Below are 22,880 nucleotides of genomic sequence, written 5' to 3' on the forward strand. Positions count from 1 at the left end.
TCCTTGGTCTCAACTCGCATCAGAATCTAAATTAAATTATTGGAGTTATTCCAATTCAAGAAAAAAACCAAAACAAAAGAAAAAACAACTTACACAAATCTTCTCCTAAAAGAGAAGGAAAAAATTCAAACTGTGGGCCAGTGGATAGAATAGTGGACATAGAGTTAGGTAGATCTGAGTTCAAATATAGCCTTAGACACTTACTGTGTGACCTTGTGCAAGTCACTTAACCTCTGCGTGTCTCAGTTTCCTCATCTATAAAATCAGGCTAATTCAGCATCCACCTCCTAGGCTTGTTGTGAGGACCAAATGAGATAATATGTGTAAAGTGCTTAGCACAGTGCCTGGCAAATAGTAGTTATTTAATAAATGCCTATTCCATTCCCTCTGCCCAGTGAGTTTGACACAAATTCTTGGCAAAATCCTAGAATACATTTTTAGAGGTTTGTGAGTATTTTGAAAAAAGAACTGGTAGTCACTAATAGCTAACCTGGCTTCATCAAAAATAGGTATGCCAACCTAATTTAATTTCTTTTATTGATAGAGTTACTAGATTGATATATTGGTAACATTCCTTTTTTCTGTTGCTCAATTTTCTTTTGAAGTCATAGATCTGGACCAAAAGCTAGACTGGTAGTTTAAGGGAGAGCAGATAGGTGGTGCAATGGATAGAATGCTGTATGGAATCAGGCAGACCTGACTTGAAATCTGGCCTCAGACATTCACTAGCTGTGTGATCCTGGGCAACTCACTTAATCCTGTTTGCCTCAATTTCCTCTTCTGTAAAATGAGTGGAGAAGGGAATGACAAGCCATTCTAAATCTCAAATGGAGTCATGAAGAATCAGACATGATTGAAATTACTGAATGAATAAAGACAAAGCGAATTCTGTAGACATTCTTGGATTTTAGCAATGCATTTGAGAAAGCCTTTCATGCCATTGTTGTAGACAAGATGGGGAACTAGAAGATATGGCTAGCTTGTTTCAGAATAGAATCCATGTCAACTTGGAGGCAAAGCTGTAGCGGAGTGTCCCAGGATCTGTTCTTGGTATTGTGATGTTCATCAAATTTGGAGATGATGCTAGACTATTTAACATGTCAAATAATAAAATCAGGGACCACAATGAGTTTACCAAGTTAGAATGATGAACTAAATATGATATGATGACATTTAACAGTGAGAAATGTAAAGTCCTCTATGTAAGTTCAAAAACTCACACCTGGAGAGGAGGCCATAAGCAGAGAAAGGTATGACTAGATAGAAGGTCTTCTTTTGGGGAGGGACTTGATGTCAAATATCCAGAAGTTTTAGTATAGAGTGTAGAATGGTAGCCCATGAAAAGCAAGTTGCATCTCAGGTTGTTTCTTAAAAAAAAAAAAGGTATAAAGTCCACAACAAGGGAGATCATGGTCTCATTGTACTCTTCCCTAGACTGTCCACATCTGAACTCTTGTGTTCCATTCTGGGTGTCACATTTTTGGAAGGGCATTGACAAACTGGAACCAGTCCAAACAAGGGCCAACAGAATGCTGAGGGTAATGGTGAGACCATACCACATTGAAATTGATGGAAGATTCTGGGTATGTTAAGCCTGGAGAAGAGAAGACTTATGGATGACATGATAGCTGTTTTCAAGCACTTAAAGGATTGTCATATGAAAGAGAGATTCGCCTTTTTTTACTTTTATTTTTGGCTTGGCTTCAGAAGGAGAATGGGTGGAAGTCGAAACTTATGTAAGGAAATACTTTCTAACAATTAGAGGTTTCTAATAGCAGAATGGGATGCCTTTGGAGGTAAGAAGTTAACTCTCACTGGAAGTGTTTAGATGAAGGCTATATGACCGCTTGCCAGGTATGGTGGTTCTTTTTCAGGTATGGGATGCACTAATTAGTTTTTGACATCCCTTTCTTTTCATCTTGGAGAGTCTTTGATTCAGTAGATGTAATAGGAAAAGAATAGATACATTTTCCGGGTGGATGACCTCTTGCCTTTCCTAAATTTTCTCCTACCTTTCCCCTTTAAGAGGAAACTATTCAGAGCCTCCTGTACCAATTCAGCAATAATTTGCAATTGGGCATCTATCTTCTTATGATCAGTAAATGTAGAATTGATTCATAGTAATAGGAAGCATTTATATAGCATTTTGCAAATATTATATCTTTTTATCCTCACAACAACCCTATTAGGGAGGTATTTATATTATCCTCCTTTCACAGATAGATAGTACTTAACAAATATTATCTTATTTTATCCTTACAATTCTGAGAGGTAGAAAATTAGCATTTCATATTGAGGTATCATCAGTGGGCAACAAACACTTCCCTTTTGGGAAGATGAAAGTACAGGAAGCTGAGATAGTAGTTTGTATCATCATCACAGAGATGAAATGATTTTCCAAGGGTCATATAGTTAGTAAGTTCCTGAGGGAGGATTTCAACTCAGGACTTCCTGACTCCAAATCTAGTATTTTATCAGCTATGCTACCTAACTTCTCGTGAACATATTTTTCTGGGAAACAATGGTCTACTATCAGGGAGAATGTGAGCAAATGAACAGATATCTATATTTGGGCAAAGATATGGACCTCCAGTGAAAACAGTAACTGATGTGTTGAGGCTAAATGTGTTAAGGATGTCATAAAAACCCTAAAAAACTTAAAACTAGGCAACACTTCTTTGAAAACTACATATGAAGAGTTTCAAAATTCTACGGGGAAAGTTTCAGTTCTTGATATACCTGTTGAACATAGACCATCACCAGGACTCAGAATGTAATGATCATCCAAATGCATCAGTCAAGTGAGAGAATATTTGTAAATAGCTTAGTGCAGTACCTGGCACACAGTAGGTCTTATATAAACACTTATTTCTTTCCCTTTTCCAGTCAGTTTTCTCATTGTCCGTCTTCACATATTCTTCATAATGACAAAGGGAAAGCAATCTTTTGTTGAGAAAAGAAAGAAAAAGTGGCTAAAGAAAATAGGATAAGAATGAATTATCTGCTGCAATTTTAGAACAAGAGATTTCTTTTTTGTCTGGGTACGATGAAGAAAATAGAAGCTCTGGAAAGAGACATAATTTTTCAGAATCCCAGCATTTGATGGAATTACAGAAGACGATTTAGTAGAAATTGAAATCAAATTGCTCAAAGAAACAGTGGTTTTCACTTATGGGGACACCATAATTCTTTAAAAGTATTAGGAAATCATGGAAAAGGATGCTTCAACTGGATGAAATAAGTTAGATTCCATTAGCAACAGGCAGAGAAGAGCTCTTGTGAATGTTTGTGTGAGCAAGAATTGGCCGATGATGTTGACCTTGCAAGCACAGCAGAAAATATGGAAGGCTATTCAGGTATTGCTAGTGTATTCAGGGAAGTATCTTTGATGGTGATGAGAAGACATAATGAAAGTTTAACACCTGAAGAAATTAGAAAAATTTCCAGAGATGAAACATATGTGACTTTAAAATTGAATTACAAAGTGTTTCTAAGTCAATATCTATTATAGACATTGAAAGTCATGAAAAATAGATAGTTGAATTTGAAATATGCTAAGTTCTTTTTTAAATTAAAATGAGTTCTGTTTCCAATAGTAATGAAGAATAATAATAGCTAGCATTTATACGATACTTTGAGGTTTGCAAAGCAGTTTACAAATATTGTCTTATTTTATCCTCACAACAATTCTGAGAGGTAGAAAATTAGCATTTCGTATCCAGAGTCATAGGTAACATCAATGGGCAACAAACACTCTTGTCCCTTTTCCCAAAGGAAGATGGAAGTACAGGAAGCAGGTGATGGGGGAGTACTATATTCATTATTTCCTGGAAATGCTTATGAAGCATAGGAAGGTGGTGTCCATCCATGATAAATTTTTTCAGCTGGCGATATAGGCATTTTAAGACCCAATAAAAAAATCAAACTATTTTAGGACTGGTTTGTCTAATCTACCAAATCTAGCCAGCCCCTTACAGCAACAAAGTGTGAGTGTCTGTGAGAAGCAGTATCTACTTCATGGATGACTTGTAATTGTTAATCCTTAAAATTGCCTTGTATTTATGTTGAATATCTCTACATGTGTACATATTGTCTCCCTTACTTAACAAATGATAGCTGATTGAATAATTGATCATTCCCTGTCCTGAGGTGGGCAGGATTGGGCTAGGCTGTGACATGTATAAAGCACCAGCTCAGCTGCAGGCACTTGAAAGCAAACTATTATTCTGTAGACTTCATATCCCAGGAGTCATACTGGAAAATGTCAAGCAATGCTTAGGGAGTCACATGCATTTACTTAGGTTCAGAGTAAACAACAGGTTATTAGTCTAGTGCTCCTGAATTACATTTTTGTCTTAGAGGAATATCTGAGCAGGAGAAATCTATTTTATTGTTGTTTAGTTGTTTTTCAGTTGTGGCTGATTCTTTATGACCCCATTTGGGGTTATCTTGACAAAGATACCGAAGGGGTTCACTATTTCCTTCTCCAGGTCATTTGACAGATAAGGAAATTGAGGCAAAGAGGGTGAAGTGACTTGTCCAGGGTCACATAGCTATCTGAGACCAGATTTGAACTCATGAAGATGAGTCTTCCTGACTTCAGGTGTTTGCTTAAACGAGGGAAGCCAAGGTATCATGTCTATATCTAGCTCCAGGGTCCATGGAGAAGTGACTCTCTCCTCATCTTTGACTATAGAATCCCTGGCTTCCTTCAAAGCAGGTCAAAAGCCAACTCCAAAATGCTGTCTTCTCTAAGCACCGTATCCCTCTTGAAATTACATTACTTGGCCGATTAATTTATCTCTATGTCCTCCTATGAGAATGTAAGCTTCCTGAAGACAGGGAATGTTTTATTCTGGTCTTTGTGTCCCTTCTTTTTTCTTTCCTCCATTTTCCTTCTTATCTACCTCTTTGTCTTTTATTCTTCCCTTTCCTTTCCCTCCTTCTCTCCTCTTCTCATTCCTAAAAGAAAAAAAAATATACAATATAGTATGTATATTGTATAATTATAACTATAATACTTCAGGCAGTACTAGAGAGGAAGATGTTAGAATAGACAATAGAATGAATGACAGAAAATGTGTGGCATTTTCTGAATAAAAATCAGCTAAAGTCAATAAATATTTATTAAGCATCTGTCATATGTATTATAGTATGCTAGAGGTACAAAGGCAAAAAGTAAGTAATTCCTGCCCTCATAGAGCTTACATTGTACTATTTCTGCCATCGTGCATAAATGTGTGCTGTGTAATGCCACATGTAAATAGATGAGTAACTAAAAAGTACAAGGAGGGAGAGATCATTAACAGTGAATAAGGGACCCGACGTACTCCTGGCATGGGGGGTGGTCAATCTATCACAATGAATCAAGAGCCTGCCTGGCACTGTAGATCTTGAAGTCAGTTGGGAAGACCTTGGTTCAAAATCTGTCTCAGGCACTTATTATCTGTGTGATTGACCCTGGGCAAGACATTTAACTTTTCTTTGCACCATATTCTCATCTGTAAAATGAGTGGTTAGGCATGATGGCCTCTAAGGTCCTTTCTAGCTCTCAATCTATGATGCTAAGGAGATGAGTGATAGGATGCTAACTTTGGGAAATAGCTAGTGGTACATTGAAATACTCTGTGATATCACCATGGAAAGGTTGTTTAAGACTCTATTTTGGAGGACCTTAAATGCCAGGCTAATGAGCTTGTGTTTTATCCTGAAGGCAATAGGGAGTCACTGAAGATTTGTTTTTGATACTTTTATTTTTGGGAAAACAATACTTTGTTTTTTCAATTACATGTAAAGATAGTTTTCAACATTCATTTTTTTATAAGATTTTGAGTTCCAATTTTTTCCCCTCCTCTTCCCTCTGTCATCCCCAATATAGCTAGCCATCTGATATGTGTGCAGTCATATTAAACAAATTCCACATTAGTCATGTTGTGAAAGAAGAAACAGAACAAAAAGGAAAAAACCACAAACTCCCCTCCCCCAAAAGTGAAATGAGTAGACTTTGATTTACATTCAGACTCCACATTTTTTTCTCTGGATGCCACTAAAGATTTTTGAGTGAAATATGACACAGTGAGATCAAGCCTTAGAAAAAATGACTTTGGTAGCTATGTGGAAGATGGATTGGTGAAAGGCAAGACTGAAAGGAAGGAGCTCAATTAGGAGACTGATTACTCCAGTAGCTCAGGCAATGGGAATAGTGGTTGTGTGAGCTGAGAGAAGGGAACTGATGCAAGAAATATAGAAGTAGAATTGACATGACTTGGCAATATATTGTCAGACTGGTCATATGACTAGATTATGAAGTTATAAATCATAGATTTAGAGCTGGAAGGGATATCAAAGGTTTTCTAGTCCAACCATGTCATTTTAATGATAAGGAAACAAGGCTGGGAAAATTAATTGATTTGCCCAAAGTTAAAGAGTTTATATGTGGGAGGACTGAGATTTGAACTGATGTGGTACATGAATCTATTGTTTTTTCCCACTGGACCATTCTATTTTGTTTGCAGTACATATTCCAACAAATATTTCTAAAATGAAGAAGGCTTTTCCCCTAACCTATTATATGTGTTGGGGGCAGAGGAAGGGGGTAAGTAGAAAGGGAAGAGGTGATGGCAAGACTTTTTTTCTACTTGTAAATAAGGTTGCCAACCACAAAGACTGTGTGGGCCAAGTTCTTCCACATTGCTATATATTTTCCCCTGAAAAATCCATCCCGAGGTTAAAAGAAAATATCTGTGTTGATTTAAATGTTTGCTTTTCTGGGAAGATTTCTGCCCACCTGTCCAGAAAATGACTGAAAATAGTTAATGCTTCACTTGGATTATTTGATGTCACTGTCAAGGTGGTCTTTTCTAATTCTGGTAAATCTCATTCGTATTCAGACTTTGGGGACCTTCCCCCTCCAATACTGATTTTCACAGGATACTCCTTCATATAATTACAGACTCATAAAATGTTAGATTTGGAAGAGATTTGAGAGATAATCTATTCCATCCCTCTCTTGATGTGGTACATCAAGGTTCAGTTAAGCGACCTTATTCAAAGTCACAGAAGTAGTAAGTCACAGAGTATCTTCATCAAGTAATATTTACCCTGTCTTTGACTATTCCACATTTGATAGGCACTGTCTTCCAAACTTCTAGCTACCTCTGCCCACTCACTGTCATTCAAAAAAACTTTAACAGGCATGTTCTCTATTTTCTGGTCCAGATTACTGAGAAAATGTGAAGCAATACTGTTTTTTATCTAGATCAGAGCCCTGGAGCCGACCTTTTATTATGTATCCCCCACAGTGCCAAATGATGATAATTTTAAAATGCAGTCCTCTGAGAATGAAGAATAGTCTACTCTAGATCACATTTTCCTAGTTGGGAGAGAATATGAGGTTAAAAAAAAAAAAAGACCTTGTCGACTGTCAGCTATTGTTTGGCTTTCACCTTTCATCATATAATGGGGAACTAGCCTCTTCCAATTCTAGAAACAAAATTTCCCAGTTGGAGTAGACCTCAGTGGCTTCCTTGTCCAACTTCCCCTCTACAACATACTCAATAAGAGGCATTCAGATTTTGTGAAGGCTCCCAGTATGTCATTCCTTTATTGGGTGGTTCCAGTTGTAAGAGAATTTTTTAAATTTTTAAATTTTTTATATTTTTTAAAATTTTTAAAATTTTTAAAATAAGGTTTAAATTTGACTCCTTGGAACTTCCACCCATTTCTCTTGGTTCTTCCCTCTAGAACAAAGAAAAACTTCTAATCTCTACCCCTCATAAGAATGCGGTTATCACATCTCCTCTTAGTCATCTGTTCTTTAGGTGAAACATCCTTAGTTCCTTCAAATAATAGAAATTTAGAAAGTTCTTCATATGACAGAAATTTAAAGCTCTTTAGCATCCTGGCTATCTTCCTTGGTACATCCTCCAGGTTGTTAATTGCCCTTCCAAAATGTGGTGATCAGAACTTTGTAAACTAGTCCATAGATAGCCTGACTTTTGCTGTTGTCATGTTGTTTTCAGCAATGTCCAACTCTCTGTGACTCCATTTGGCGTTTTCTTGGCAGAGATATGGAGTTGTTTTCCATTTGCTTTTCCAACTCATTTTACATGTGAGGAAACTGAGGCCAACAGGGTTAAGTGACTTGCCCAGGGTCACACAGCTAGTAAGTGTCTGAGGCCAGATTTGAACTCATGAAGGTGAGTCTTCCTGGTTCCAGGCCCAGAACTCTATTCACTGTACTGCAGTCTGCCTGGCTAAGCAGAGTAAAGAGGTAATTATGCAAATCTGTTCCTAAATGGTATGCTTTACTTAATACAGCTTAATATTATATTAAGCTATTTTCAGACTGGGACTGTTGAATTATATTGACCTTGAACCCCACTAAAACCTCTAATTTTTTTTTTCAGATTAGTTGCTGTCTCACCTCTCTTGCATTTGTGACCTTGATGTTTTTGAACTTGAGTATATGACTTTTTATATTTATTCCCATTAAAGTTTACCTTTGTCAATTCACCCAAATGGTTTAACATTTCAGTATGGTTTTCAAATTTTCAATATATTTTTGAATTTTGGCTCTGTTATACTTTGTATTATCTGTCTTTAAGTCATCGATAAAAATGTTAAACAGCACAGGGCCAAGTCTAGATTCATTGGAGTCCTCTTTCTAAGTTGAAAGTCAGGACAGCAATTTCTCTTCCTGATTCCTTCTGTCTAAAATTCTCTTCTCATCTTTATCCATTACATTAGCTGATACTTCATGTGTTTTCCAACCAGATCTGAGGCCAGGAATTTGGTGCCTGGTTGCACAAAGGGTGAGTGGTGGCATGCAGCCTGGGCAGAGACAGTGAGGTCAGCTGTGGGAAGGAATAATGGTGAGGTGGGGGCTGTGGATGAATTTCTCTAGTGTACCAGAAAGCCTCAGGATTCCATCTCCAGGATGCATTGGCTGTTATCTTCATTCTCCCAAAATCAGCTTTTCCTAGTAGTCACACTAGGAGAGGCGTGTCTCCTCCCTTCCCTCCTCTCCTACCCACTGGGAGTCTGGTTTGTGTCCCCTACAACACAGCTCGGTGATATTGCTACTTTTATATCTGATACTAGTAGCTACGTCATATGATACAATTTGCTGAGGGAAGAAATAGTGCCCCCAATCACTTTGGCACTTGAGTAAAAGCCCTTCTTCCCCCAGCCTAGCTAGTTCTGGCTCTGTCTGTGATCAGTAAATTCTAAGAATCTGCTCACTTGCATAGCCTCCTTTCCTCAGAGAATCTGACTTTTCCATTTTTTAAATGACTTACCATGTGGCCCCATTCCTTTAGTTGTGTCTATTTCGCTCTGAGTCTGGCTGCCTAGGATTACGTCCAGTGTCTTTGAAGGTGGAGAAGACAGAGCCTAGTGAAACAGAAAGATTGTTTGCCAAAATACAGAGCTAAACACAATGGATGGATTTCATTTCACATGTAGTGTAGAATTTGAGTAAGAAACAAAGAATCAAGAGACAATATAAACCTCCAGTACAAGTTGTACTGGACAGATCAGACTTTGGATATAATTAAACCTTTATTATAAAAGTTTAGTAGCATAATCATTTACCTCCCTTCATATCCATTAAGGAAAGCATTTCTGAGGTCCTGTTAACCCCCAGTTAATCCCCAGTGGCTATAACCACTAATGTGCCTGGATTATTGCTGAGGTAAAATGGCTGATGAACCCAAAGAAGGCACTGAAAGAAGCTAAAGTATTAGTCTCCATATAAAAGATAATTAGAGCCAGGGAGAAGATTTTAAAGATGGGCCTAAAAAGGCAGACACAGTTGAATGCACTTTCAGTCATCAGTAGCTTTTGGTGGAATAAGAGGAGGGGTGTGGGGGAGGGAAGGGGAGAGGAGGATAAAAGGAGCTTGCATATTTACGCTTCATCAAGTAAGCTCGAGGAGTCCTGTGAAATGAAAAGGAAAGGCGACTTTTATCTCCACTCCCTGACACACATGGCAAGGCAGAAATTGCTGAAACCTGCCATTGACATAGGCCCTGCTCTAGCCCAAGCCAATTCCTCAGGCATTATGGAAATAGGCTGATAGGAAAAAAAATAACCCTTGCTTTACCAAGTGTATAAGAACTTCTGCAAGCATTTCAGAAAATAGGAGGAATCCATGTGGTTAAATGTGTGTCACGCAGGCCAAGATCATCAAACTAATCGTTTCTTTCACGTTGAATTTTGCTAATGAAAGTAAGAAGGTGATAAACTGTATGGATCTCTGTTAACTACAAGGAGGAGAGAAGGGGATTAGGCAATCTGGTGGGTGGAATGGACTTTACTACCAGTAGTAGAACCCTGGAAGCTGATATGGAATAACGGGAAAGAAACTTGGGATAAAATTAATTTAATCAATGTGATCAAGCAATTGATCAATAATCATTTATTAACCTCCTATTAATTCTAGCCACTGGGGTAGGGGCTAGCAAAACAAATTTATAAAAAAAGAAATAATCCTTTCTCTTGAAGGAGTTTGCATTCTGTTAGGAGAGGTAAAATGTACATGCACAAGTATATACAGGATGGGCCCAGCTGCTTTCTTCATTCTGGTAGTGCCTTCACCTATCAGAGGTTCCCAAAGTGGATGATACCACCCCCTGGGGGGGTGTGCTAGAATGATGGGAGGGGTGCGATATGGGGGGCATTGAATAAAAATAAAAAGGCAGTGGAAATGTAAGAAGAGAATGTTAGAAATTAAAAAAAAAACTGTTCATATATGCTTCATCTGTTGTATAACATAGTTGATGTCATAGTCATTACATTATTTTCTAAATTAACACATAAAATGCAAGTTATAAATGATTAATGGTCAAGTCAGCTGACAGACCTTAACAAGCAAGTGTTGGCAGGTGAGGGTGTTGTGCATTGTGGGGAAATCCAGGATGTACTGACAAAAGATGTATGTGTCATGACTTGTTTACAGTATGATACTATACAATTTTATATGATGCAATATTGTGTCATCAAAATTTCAATGTAGGAAAAGCCATAAATTTAGAATAAATTACTAAATTTAAGATACATCATTTAAAAAAATTTATATTTTTGCCAAATGATGCATTTTTTTCTAAAAATAAGGGTTAAAGAAAGTAGATTTTTGGGGGTTGCTGAGTAACTTTTTTGAAAAGGGCATGGCAGGCCAAAATTTGGGAACCTCTCATCTACGTAATCTCTCTGATGGTTGAGTTTGTCCCTAAATCTCTATTTGAGGAATACTTTAAGGCTGCTTCAGCACATGACTCCTCAGATTCCTTCTGGACATTGCCCTCACCTATACCCCATTTTCAGCTTCCTTTTATATTTTGTCTTCTCCCATTAGAACAGAAGCTCCTTGAAGACAGTGACTATCTTTCTTTTTGTGTATATTTATATTTTCATCACTTATCACATTGCCTAGCATATAGTAATCACTTAATGCTTTATCAGTATCTATCTATCTAATCCAGAGATGGGGTACCTATGGCCTTCTAGGTTCTAAAGCGTGACCCTTTGAATCCAAACTTCACACACCAAAATGTGGCCTCAAGGCTATATGGGACTCTCTAGGTCCTTAGGTACAGCCCTCTGTCAAAGGACCTAGAGGGTCACATGTGGCCTCAAGGGCTGCAGATTCTCCACCCTTTATCTAATCTCTCTGTTTGTCATATATCTATCATTATCTATCTATCCAGAGTAAATATAAAATAAACAGAAGTTCATCAGATACAAGGTAATTAGGGAAGGAAAGGCATTAGTGATTAGAAGGATCAGGAAAGCCTTCTTATTGAAGGTGGAGTTTGAGTTATATCTTGAAAAATGTGAAGGATTCTATGAGGCAGAGGTCATACAAGAGTGCACATTAGGAAGATCTGAGTTCAAATTCAGCTTCAGACACTGACTAGCTGTGTGACTCTAGAAAATTCACTTAATCTCTATTTGCCTTAGTTTTCTCACTTGTAAGATAGGGATAATAATAGTCAAGTGTGAAGATGCTTGATATCAGAAAGATGGCTGTCAGATGATTAGTATTTTGGCCACTGCTGTTGTCATCCAATCATGTCAACTCTTCATGACTCCTTTTGGGGTTTTCTTGGCAAAGATACTGGAGTACTTTTTAAATTTCCTTTTCTAGTTTGTTTTAGAGATGAGGAAATAGAAACAAACAGGGATAAGTGACTGGCTCAGGGTCATATAGCTAGTATGTATCTGGGGTTAGGTTTGCAATCATGTGTTCTTGAGTCCGAGCCCAACATTCTGTCCGCTGTGCCACCTAGCTGTCCTATTTTGGCCATGGAAACTCATAAAATGAATTAGAATGGAGAAATAATTCAAATCCTGGAGTGAGTACAAGTCTATGAAATTAATAGATGTTTTCCTCCTCTGTCTTTAAGAAACTTTTAAATTGATATCTTATGTTTTTATATCACTTTTATTTTCAAGTATATCCTTCCCATCACCTAAGCGTCATCCCTTATAATAAAAGACCTATAGGGTGTAGGGAAGGGTAAGAGATGTAAGGAAGGGCAAGAGGGCATATAGGGATTTGATGTTCTCTGGGGAGTCAGTTCACAATGAGGGAAAGTAGGTAGAAGCGTATGAAAGGAAGGAGCCAGAAAGAAGTTTGTTCATTATGGAAATGGGAATTCTAGAGGACACAGTGGAAGGGACCAAAGATAGGTAGCATTGAAAAGGATGTAAATGAGAGAATGGAAGTGTTGAGGAGAGTTTACTCCTGGTTAGCTGTAAGTTATATAGGGATAAGGATAGTAAGAGGATAGTTAGAGATCTAGGTATAGTAGTGTATGGTAGATGAATTCTAATGCTTGCTATTTCCACACAGTAGTGTTTCAGGACAAAGACCAGGGTCACTGGACATTTGTTTTATGCTCTCTCTCCTGGTTTGGGTAGATAGAACTAGTCAGGAAACCTGGGTGCAAGTCCCAGCTCTGCCAGTAACTGGATCAGTGACTTTGGTTAGAATCTTAGGGTTGTATGTGACATAAAGTTTTGTTTGACTAAAGTCAAACAAACATAAAGTTTGTTTGACTAAAATGTCATAATTTGGTTGACTTGATTAGCTATGCCAGTTATCTTGACAACATAATTTCAGAATCTTTGGCTTAAGCAGACTTGTAAGAAACCATTGAGATTTAGATCCTAAGATCTCTAAAGATGGGAAGGATATTAACAGCATAGAGTAGTAGCCAGAGCAATAGATTTGAATATAGGAGATCTGAGTTTGAGTTTCAATGCTGCCGTTTATTACTTATGAAACTTTGGGTAAGTCACTAAAATCTCTGGGCCCCATATCTTTGTAAAATAAGGGAGCTGGACTAGGTAGCATCAATGCTTCCTTTTGATTTTAAATCTTATGATTTCTGAAGTCAAGAAGTCTTGTGAATTTTAGAAATTCAGCACTCACTGTAGTATTTTTCCTATTGGAACAATATAGTCCAGAGGTAGTCTGACCAAGGTAAAAAACAATGGGACTTCCTTATTCTGAATATTGTCCTTTTAATAATGCAGCTCAGAATGCTTGATTCAAATAATCTCTCAGCCTTACTTTGATCCTATATAAAATGAAAACAAAGAATCCTACATCCAACTGATACCGGAAGGTGACAGTGAGATCTGTAGTGTTAGGACTAAGCATATTATAGTAAAACCAAGATAAATATTTATGATAGTATGATAACATTTTTTTTTTCTTATTCTTCCAACAAAAGTAAGTACTTCTCTGATGTTTCATTATGGTACAGAGATGATTCTGGATTCTCAGTGACTATGTCAGCAGAATTCAAACTCTGGCAAATCTAGTCATACTGGAAAAGTTTCAAGTTCAGACCTGGTAATGGATTCTCTGTCTATCATTCTAGAGGCAGCCTAGCCAAGTGGAAAGATGTTTAACATCAGAAAATGGCTACCAGATCATTAATATTTTGACCACAGCAAGTCATAAAATGAATAAGGAGAGGAGAAATAACAATCTTACTCAATGGAGCGGGCACACAGCAAGGAAATCAATGGATATTTCCCCTTTTTATCTTCATGAAACATTCAAATGGATATCTTTTGGTTATATATCACCTTCATTTCCAGAAATACCACTTCCCCTACCCAGAGATCCAAGAACAAAGCTAAAAGAGCTTTGTTATAGGAACAAAGAGTAAAAAGAAAAGAGTAAAGAATTTTTGCAAAACCATCTCATCAGTCAAGTCCAACATTACCTGCAGTGTTCCATGTCCACTATCCTCTACCTCTGCAAAGAAGATGGAGAATTATATTCTTATATGTCTTCTTCCGTCCCAAACTTGGGTTAACACCCAGTTACACGACATTAATTACAGTTGATTTCAAATACACAGCAATAATTGCTCAGAATTCAGTTTCAATTTTGTTTTTGTCATTTTTCTTTTCATTTAAATTGCTATGGCAATTGTGTATATTATTTTACTCTTTCTGCTTCTTTGCTTTGCATCAGTTCATAGAGGTCTTCTCATGCCTCTTCACATTTATTGATTATTTCTTATAGCACAGATGTGTTTCATCATATTCACTACTGTAATGTTTATTCATCCCCTAACTGGTGGATTCTACTTTGTTTCTGGTTCTCTGCTATCACGAAAAGTTGCTGCTAAAAACATTTTGGTGTCCATGGCAGTGGACTCCAAAGTGGTGGCCTCCAGGAGACGGATTGCTTTCTGGTCCAGAGGAATGCAGGATAAATTAATGGGAGGGGGAAGAGATAGGTGGAAGTTCATCTTTCTTTCCTTCCTTGCTAATCATGAGGCTCTTCTCCAATATGACCACACCTACCATTATCTCCAAGAATCTTCACACCCTGCTCCCTTCTTCCACAGTGCAATATTCCAATTTCCCCCTTTTTAAGCTGGGAGTCATACTTCAAGTCATATGACTCAAGAGAGTCATAACCTAGTGATTACCTAGGTGCTTATAGCAATAGCTGAGCAGGTGCCATTGGAAAAATTTCCACTCTCCCCCACCATACAAAACTTAGCCGTCTTCTGTTCTCTCCATTACTTTGTGGCTGTAGCCTTAGGGGCCATGCTCTGTGATGTGGGTAAGTGAATGATCAATGAGAGGTCTGCCTTTCCCTTTTCATCATTGGTAGGATAGTATGCATTGCTTAATATAAGCAGACATGGATGGGTTATGATCTGCATCTCTGATCTTATTATATAATTTTTTCTTCCAAATCACTTCCTCCTCCAAACTTTCCTATGACTGTCAAGGACACTTGACTTGACTTGACAAGGACTATCATCCTTCTAGTCACCCTGGCTTACAATCGCAGTGCCATTTTTGATTCCCCATTCTACCTTATTTCACATATTCAACAAGCTGCCAAATATCATATTTTCTACCCCCACAACATCTGTTTCATTTTTTACTTTCTCTTCACAGAGCCACCATCTTAGTTTAGGCTCCTATCACCTTTTACCAATATAGTTGTAGTAACCTTCTGCTTGGTGTTTCTACTTCAGGTCTCTCTCCACTCCAATCAATCCTCAACACAGATGTTAATATATATATATTTTTCAGAATGAAAGTCTAACCATCTTATTCCATTACTTGACAAACTCCACATGCTCCCTGTTGACTGTTGGGTCAATGACAATTTTATCTTTATCTTGTTCTTTTTAAAATTTCTATTTTGTTCAAGTTTTATAACATATATTTCTCTGCATATGGTAGTGTGCATTTGGTGCACATACACTACTGGAGGAGGGTGAGGTTGATGATCTATCTGAGTTTGGGAGTTTTATACTAAAGGGCGGAAGGCAATTGTGTTTCTGGCACAAATATGTGGAACCCTTCAAGAGTGGAGGGTCCACCTGTCTGTCTAAGGAGGGTTGAACTGGTTCAGGTTCCAAAAATTGAGCAGGTTAAAGCTTCAGTAAAGAGCAATATTGGGACTAGGCTTGTGAGTGATGCTGTACTTACAGACTGGGTAAGATAGGGAGATCAGTTTCATAAAAAATAATAATGTTTTAGTACATATATATTTTTTACAAATATATATACATAATTGGTGATCGGACTTTTTTTTTTTTTTTTACTAATATGAGTGAATGATCAAAGAAAATGTGAAGACCATAGTTTGCTGGTTCTAATTTTGTTTTGATTTCCTTTGTCATATGTCTAGCAGTAGGATCTCTGGATCAAAAGGTATGGACATTTTAGTTCTTTTTTACTCACTTAATCCTAAATTGCTTTACATAATGTCTGGACCACTACATCAGTAGCATATTAGTGTGCCTGTCTTTCCACATCTCCAGCATTGACTATTCCCAACTTTTTTCATCTTTGCCAAATTTTCTGACTGTGAACTAAAACCAGATTTGTTTTAATTTACATTTTTCTTATGACTAGTGATTTAGAGGAATCTTTCATATAATTGTTAATAGTTTGAAAATCTTTTGAGAACTGTTTATTTGTATCCTTTAACCCCTTATACATTGAGGAATAGCTTTTAGTGTTGCATATTTGTACATATATGTAATAATACATATAGATTCTTATCTATTTATACATATCTTTATATACAAATATGCATATATGTGTGTGTATATGTATTAATACTATATATAAATAATATATATAGAGAGCTTTTTGTGTATATATGTATATGTGAAGCATTTATGTGCACACACACACATATATATATACACATGCACATATACACATTATCTATCTAATAGACTAGCATGCCCTTCTCAGAGATATTTGAAGAGTTTTTCATCATCAATAGCTTCCCTTCTTATCTTAGTTGAATTGATTTTGTTAGGGCAAAATCTTTACAATTTTATGTAATTAAAATTTTATTATCTTTTATGATCTCTTCTACCTGTGGCTTGGTTAAGAAGTCTATCCTTAGAATGACTGAACAAGTCGTGGTATATGAATGCAATGGAATACATTGTGCTATAAGAAATGATTAATAGGTGGACTTCAGAAAATCCTGGAGAGACTTACATGAACTGATGCTGAGTGAAGTGAGCAGAACCAGGAGAACATTGTTCACAGAAATAGCCACATTGTGCAATGACTAATTTTGATAGACTTAGCACTTCTCAGAAATTCAAGGACCTAAAATAATTCCAAAGGACTCATGATGGTAAATGCCATCTGCATCTAGAGAAAGAACTATGGTGTTGAAATGTAGAGCGAAGCAGACATTTTCTTTTTTTGTTTTTTTTCTTTCTCATGGTTTCTCCCATTCATTATAAGTCTTCTATGCAACATGAATAATGTAAAAATGTGTTTAATAAGAATGCATGTGTGAAGCCATATCATATTGCAAACTGTCTTGGGGAGAGAGGGAAGAAGGAGGGGGAGAAAATTTAAAACTTATGAGAGTGGCTGTTGAAAACTAAAAATAAATTAATTAATAAATTAAAAAAAAATTAGTTTCCCCTTAGCCACAGTCAGGAAAGGACCTTAATCAGGTTCTCCTGCAATTAAAAAAAATACTGTGATCCTTGATGTTTAGATTGAATATCCATTTTGAGCTTATTGTGGGGGTATAATCTAAGATATTGGTCTAAATCAGGGGTTCTTAATTTTCTTGCATTTGTTATTGCCCTCTTGATTATCTGGTAAAGCTTAAGAACTCTTTCTTAGAATACTGTTTTTAAATACTTAAAATAAAATCTATAGGATTACAAAAGAAACCAATTGCATTGAAATAGTTATCAAAATGTATATTTTTAAAAAGTTCATGGACTTCAGGTTAAGAAACCTAATTTCTGCCAAACTGGATTATTTAAAGGTTCAAAAATACATTGTTATAAATAATTCCTGTAGGTTAATTAAAAACCCATTTATTTCATGACCACAGTGTGCTAGATGCTGGGTTAGATGCCAAGTTTTAGAAAAGACATGGTGCCTACTTCAAGGAATTTGCAGTCTGCTAAGGTTCTTACACTTACTTGAATAATTGTATGGCAAATGTATCTTTTTTCTTTTCCAGGGAGAGATCTGGACTAGTTATTTCATTGATATGGAAACTCCTTTCACTAAAGTCAGAAGCTTGTAGTCTTAGAGAGCCTGCTACACTAAGAGGTTAAGTGACCTGCCCATAGTTGCACAAGTCCCTCTACCCATTGCATTGTGCTGCCTTTTACCAGGCAAACAAATTTTTAAAAAGTGCTAGGTGAAATCTAAAGACCCAAAAGTTCCTTACTTACAGAGCCGGGTAAGGGTGACAGTCTTGAGTAAGGTTTCCTGGATGAAGTGGCCTTTGAATTGGACTTTAATTCATTCAAATGTATTTTAATAGCATTAATTAAATGCCTTTTCCCCCCTAAGGCATCGCATCAGGTTCTGGGGGGATACAAAGATAAAATGATAAACATTCCCTTCCCTCAAGGTGCCTATATTCTATTGAGAGATGTCACATGTACATTTGTTCTGTTGTGTCTGATTCTTTGTGAACCTATTTGAGGTTTTCTTGGCAAAGGTACTGGAGTGGTTTGCCATTTCCTTCTCCAGCTAATTTTATAGATGCAGAAACTGAGGCAAACAGGATTAAGTGATTTGTCCAGGGTCATACAGCTAGTAAAAAATCCGAGACCAGATTTGAAAGATGTGTTTTTCTGACTCCAGGTCTAGCACTCTAACCACTGTGCTATCTAGCTTCCCCATCACATGTACATAGTTACGTTAATACATGATAGTTTGAAGAAAGAACCCTAACAATTTGGGGGGGGCGGGAATCAGGGAAGCTTCAACAGAAAAGGTAACATTTGAGAAAACTGTCTTGAAGAAAGCTAAGGATTCTAAGAGACAGAGGTGAGGGAGTGCATCCCCATACTGGGAGGTTTGAGAATTATAGAGACTGAATAGTTAAGACTTGTCAATTGCTTGGAATATAGGTAGTGAGAGAGAGGGCAGAGTCAAGAAAGACTGATATAGGGACCTGAGTAACAAAAAAGATCACAGCATCACATGCTATGTCATCATTTTATATTTGAGGAAAATGAGTTACTCAAGGTCACACATAGGTGGGACTAGGATTTGAATTCAGGTCTTCTCTCTATAAAGTCATTGCTCATTATACTTCAAGCGATGGTCCTGCCCTCTACAGCAGAGGTGTCAAGCTCACAGTCTGGGGACTGCAGACTGAGGCAAAACTTCCCGTTAAAGTTGGTATCAAATTAAAATCTAATTGGGAAATATTTAGTAAAATGAATTTTAAAAAATACAACATAGATAACGTTAATTTGTGGTTCTCCAAGTCAACATTTGGCCAACAGCGATCCATTTCTACTTGAATTTGACATCTCTGCTCTATAGAAATAGGGAAATGTGAAGGAAGACACATTCAAGGGGAAGATAACGAGTCCTGTTTTAGGCAGTGAGTCTGGGACATCAGGATGCAGATATCTAGCAGACAGTTGGTGATGCGGGAAAGAGAATGAACCTAAATATTTAGATATAGAATAAAAATGGACAAGAATTCAACAGCCAGGAGAATGTGAATAATGGCAGGGGTAGAGGGGGAGAGGCATTTCTTGCATCGACAATATTATGAGCAAAGAAGGCAGGCTATATATATGGGAGGGGAAGCAGCAGTTATGAGGAATAATGTGAGGATGGGTAGGGGGGCTCGATCCAGTCCAATCTTTTCTGGCCCCCTTGCTTTCATGTCAGGGTAGGTGGTCAGAGATGTAAATGATCTCAAACAGTAGATATTAAAGTCATTTATATTTGGTTTTAGTACGCATTATATGATGTTTATCCCCCCAACCCTAGCAGATTTACCTTCCTAATTATATTTTGTAGAGGTTAATAATAAAATGTGATGGATTCCCTGTGAGTCTATGCGGAAAATCAGACTGGGATTAAAAATTTGCACTTCTTAAGCAGCAAAGTCGATAACTTCCATGAAGGCAACAGAGATTTGACTCAACAATTACATTTACAAGCATCTATTGATCACCTAAATGTGTTCAGCCCTGGGGATGACATCGCTACAGGTATAAATGAAATGTAAATGGATGGCCCTTGTCCTTAAGGAGCTTGCAAAAATATGGGGAAACGAGTGGTAAACTCACCATGGGTAGTGGGAGACAAAGCACCCAGACTCAACAGATAATGCATAGCAGTATGAGGCAGATTCTGTGTCCAGAATCATGGAGGATGGAGGCTCATGGTCGCCTTGTACTAAGGGACTGGGTTTTGTATTTTAGGATCTAGTGTAACAGTGAAACTTTCTCTGATTTTGTTTGGGAGGGGGAAAGGACAGCCCCACCCATAAAGTTTCAGACTTCACCTAGCCCTTAGTAAAGCATTAATTATATAATCCTACATAATCTTATCTGTGTTATAGGTCTTATCCGTCAGTACGTAGAAGGTAAGTAGCATGAGGGCAAGGGTCATCTTTACTAAAGGAAGCACTTAACTGTACGTAGAAACAGTCAATGTACATTTTGTTTTTGTTCAGTTATTTTAGTTATGTCTGACTCTGTGACCCTGTTCAAGGTCTTCTTTGCAAAGATACTGGAGTGGTTGTCCATTTCCTCTTCAAGATCATTTTACAGATGAGGAAACTGGGACAAACAGGGTTAAGTGACTTGTTCAGGGTCACACAACTAGTGAGTATCTGAGGCTGGATTTGAACTCAGGAAGATGAGTCCTTCTGATTCCAAGCTCAGTGCTCTATCCACTGTGCCACTTAGTTGTCCATAGAAAGGGCTTAAAATTCTATGAATAAATGAATGTCCTTTAGTATGGCCAAGAACTGAACACCATGTATGCCAACAGAGCAAATAAATAATCTAGCATTCAGTCAACAAACATTTGTGAGCACTTACTATATCAGGCACTGTGTTCTATGATGAGAATATGAGGGCAAAAATGAAAGTCTCTTCCCTCAAGGAGCTTCCAGTCTAGTGAAGGAGGCAGCACATACATAAATAAATGTATACAATTATTTGTAGTATTAAACAATGAGAGGTAGTGTGGAGCAGGGCAGACCTTGGAGTCAGAAAGGCTTAGATTCTGACTCGTTAAGCGACCATGGGCACCTCTCGGTGTTGGAGGAAATTATCTGAGTATAAGTTGCCAAACTAACTTAGCGGAGGGAGTTTCCATACCAGTGAACTCCCTACACAGATGACATCACAGGTGTGGACACATTCCCCCATATCTTTCAAATAAACAATATATAAATAGTCCTATTTATGTAATAGACAATATATTGGGACAGTTTCTGAAGCAAGTATTATAAACAAAATGTATAGAGTATCCTAAAAGCCTTACTTTGGTTGTAGGTTTAAAATTGCACTTTTTGGAGACATTGTATAGTTTAATAGCTTAATAGCAAATCCTAATCAAACTGTCCCCCCCCAAATGAAACAAAAGAAAAACAAACCGCAAACAGACAAACAAGCAGACATGTTAATAGTCTTCAGTTTTCCTGAGCCTCTGTGGCTTTTAGCTCAGTTGGCTTCTTTAGAGTGTGTGTGTGGGGTGGTTGCCAATGCGAGTTATGTGTGTCCACATAAGTCTGTCTAGGACTGGTTCATAGAGAGGCAAGAATAGTTACCTCTAGGGTTTTCTTTATCTTTTATCCAAAGGAGACTTGCCAGGAGGGAAGTCAGGGGATGGGGGCTAGAAATTGGAGACTATCCTCTTCTCAGAGAGAAAGTGTATTAGGCTATTTATTTGCTCCCTTAAATATCGATAGTCTAGGAAAATAAGTTTTAGGTTCCAGCTACACTACTGATCACTATCTTTTAATGGGGAAGGAGTACCCCAAGCTATATGTCCAAGACTTGATTACCTTCCCACCAGATGCCAATTCCACAATGAACACATATAGCAAATAATACATAAACCCCACTTATCCAAGCAGATAGAAAACAGAAAGCAGAGAAAATATACACAGGAGAAAATACATCCCACATCAAGCAACTGGTTGGCGCAGTGGAAAGAGCTCTGGGACTAAAATGAAGAAGACTTGAGTTCACATCTGGACTCAGACACTTTACTTGCTGTGTGACCTTGGTCAAGTCACTTTGCCTCAGTTTTCTCAGCTATAAAATAGAGACAATAATAGTACCTACCTCCCAGGGCTGTTGTGAGGATCGACTGAGACAATGTTATATATAAAGCGTTTAGCACAGTGCCTGGCATATAGTAGTGCTATTAACATAATAATAATTAGCTGCTGTTATTTTATGAAGAGAGTTCTCTTGTAGGGGCTTAATACAAAGAGTATAATACTATCTACAACTTTGCCATCAGGAAGGAATTCTTTTTTTATTAAATTTTTGTTTTTTACTCTACAGGAGACATTCCAAGATATCTGACACAGGTCTTTGGCGAGCATGTTTTCTTGTTCTGCATGTTGTTTCATGTCAACATTCAGTCGATCACTGAACAAAGTTGTCTCTGTAATCATACATGTCACAGTCTTATACAATTTCAACATTTCAATGGGAGTTACCTTAGTTAAGAACAATCTTCAAGACTACATTTTATGCTATCACCTCGAATGAATTTCTATTTGTGTTTTTAATAACAAGTAATAGTCAGAGTGTAATCTGATATTTTAAAAGTCTCTTTATGTGACCATAAAGATGTATCTGCTGTACAAAATAGTCTGTGAAGGCTTGCCTGTTTCCTTTTTAAAATTTTCATTGATAATACCTTTGCTACCTGTATAAACCATTCTGGAAAAGATTCTATAGAATTGAGAAAGCAGACTTATTACTTTATTTTGGTAACTGTGTAGCCTGGTTTTAGACAAATACTTAATTTTTTTTAAAAAAAAGTCTAGCTTTTGGCATAAATGAACGTTGTATTTTGTCAAAGGATTTTTCCCTGTATTTATT

This window comes from Notamacropus eugenii, chromosome 1, assembly GCF_028372415.1.
Source record: "Notamacropus eugenii isolate mMacEug1 chromosome 1, mMacEug1.pri_v2, whole genome shotgun sequence".
In the NCBI taxonomy this organism is placed as follows: Eukaryota; Metazoa; Chordata; class Mammalia; order Diprotodontia; family Macropodidae; genus Notamacropus; species Notamacropus eugenii.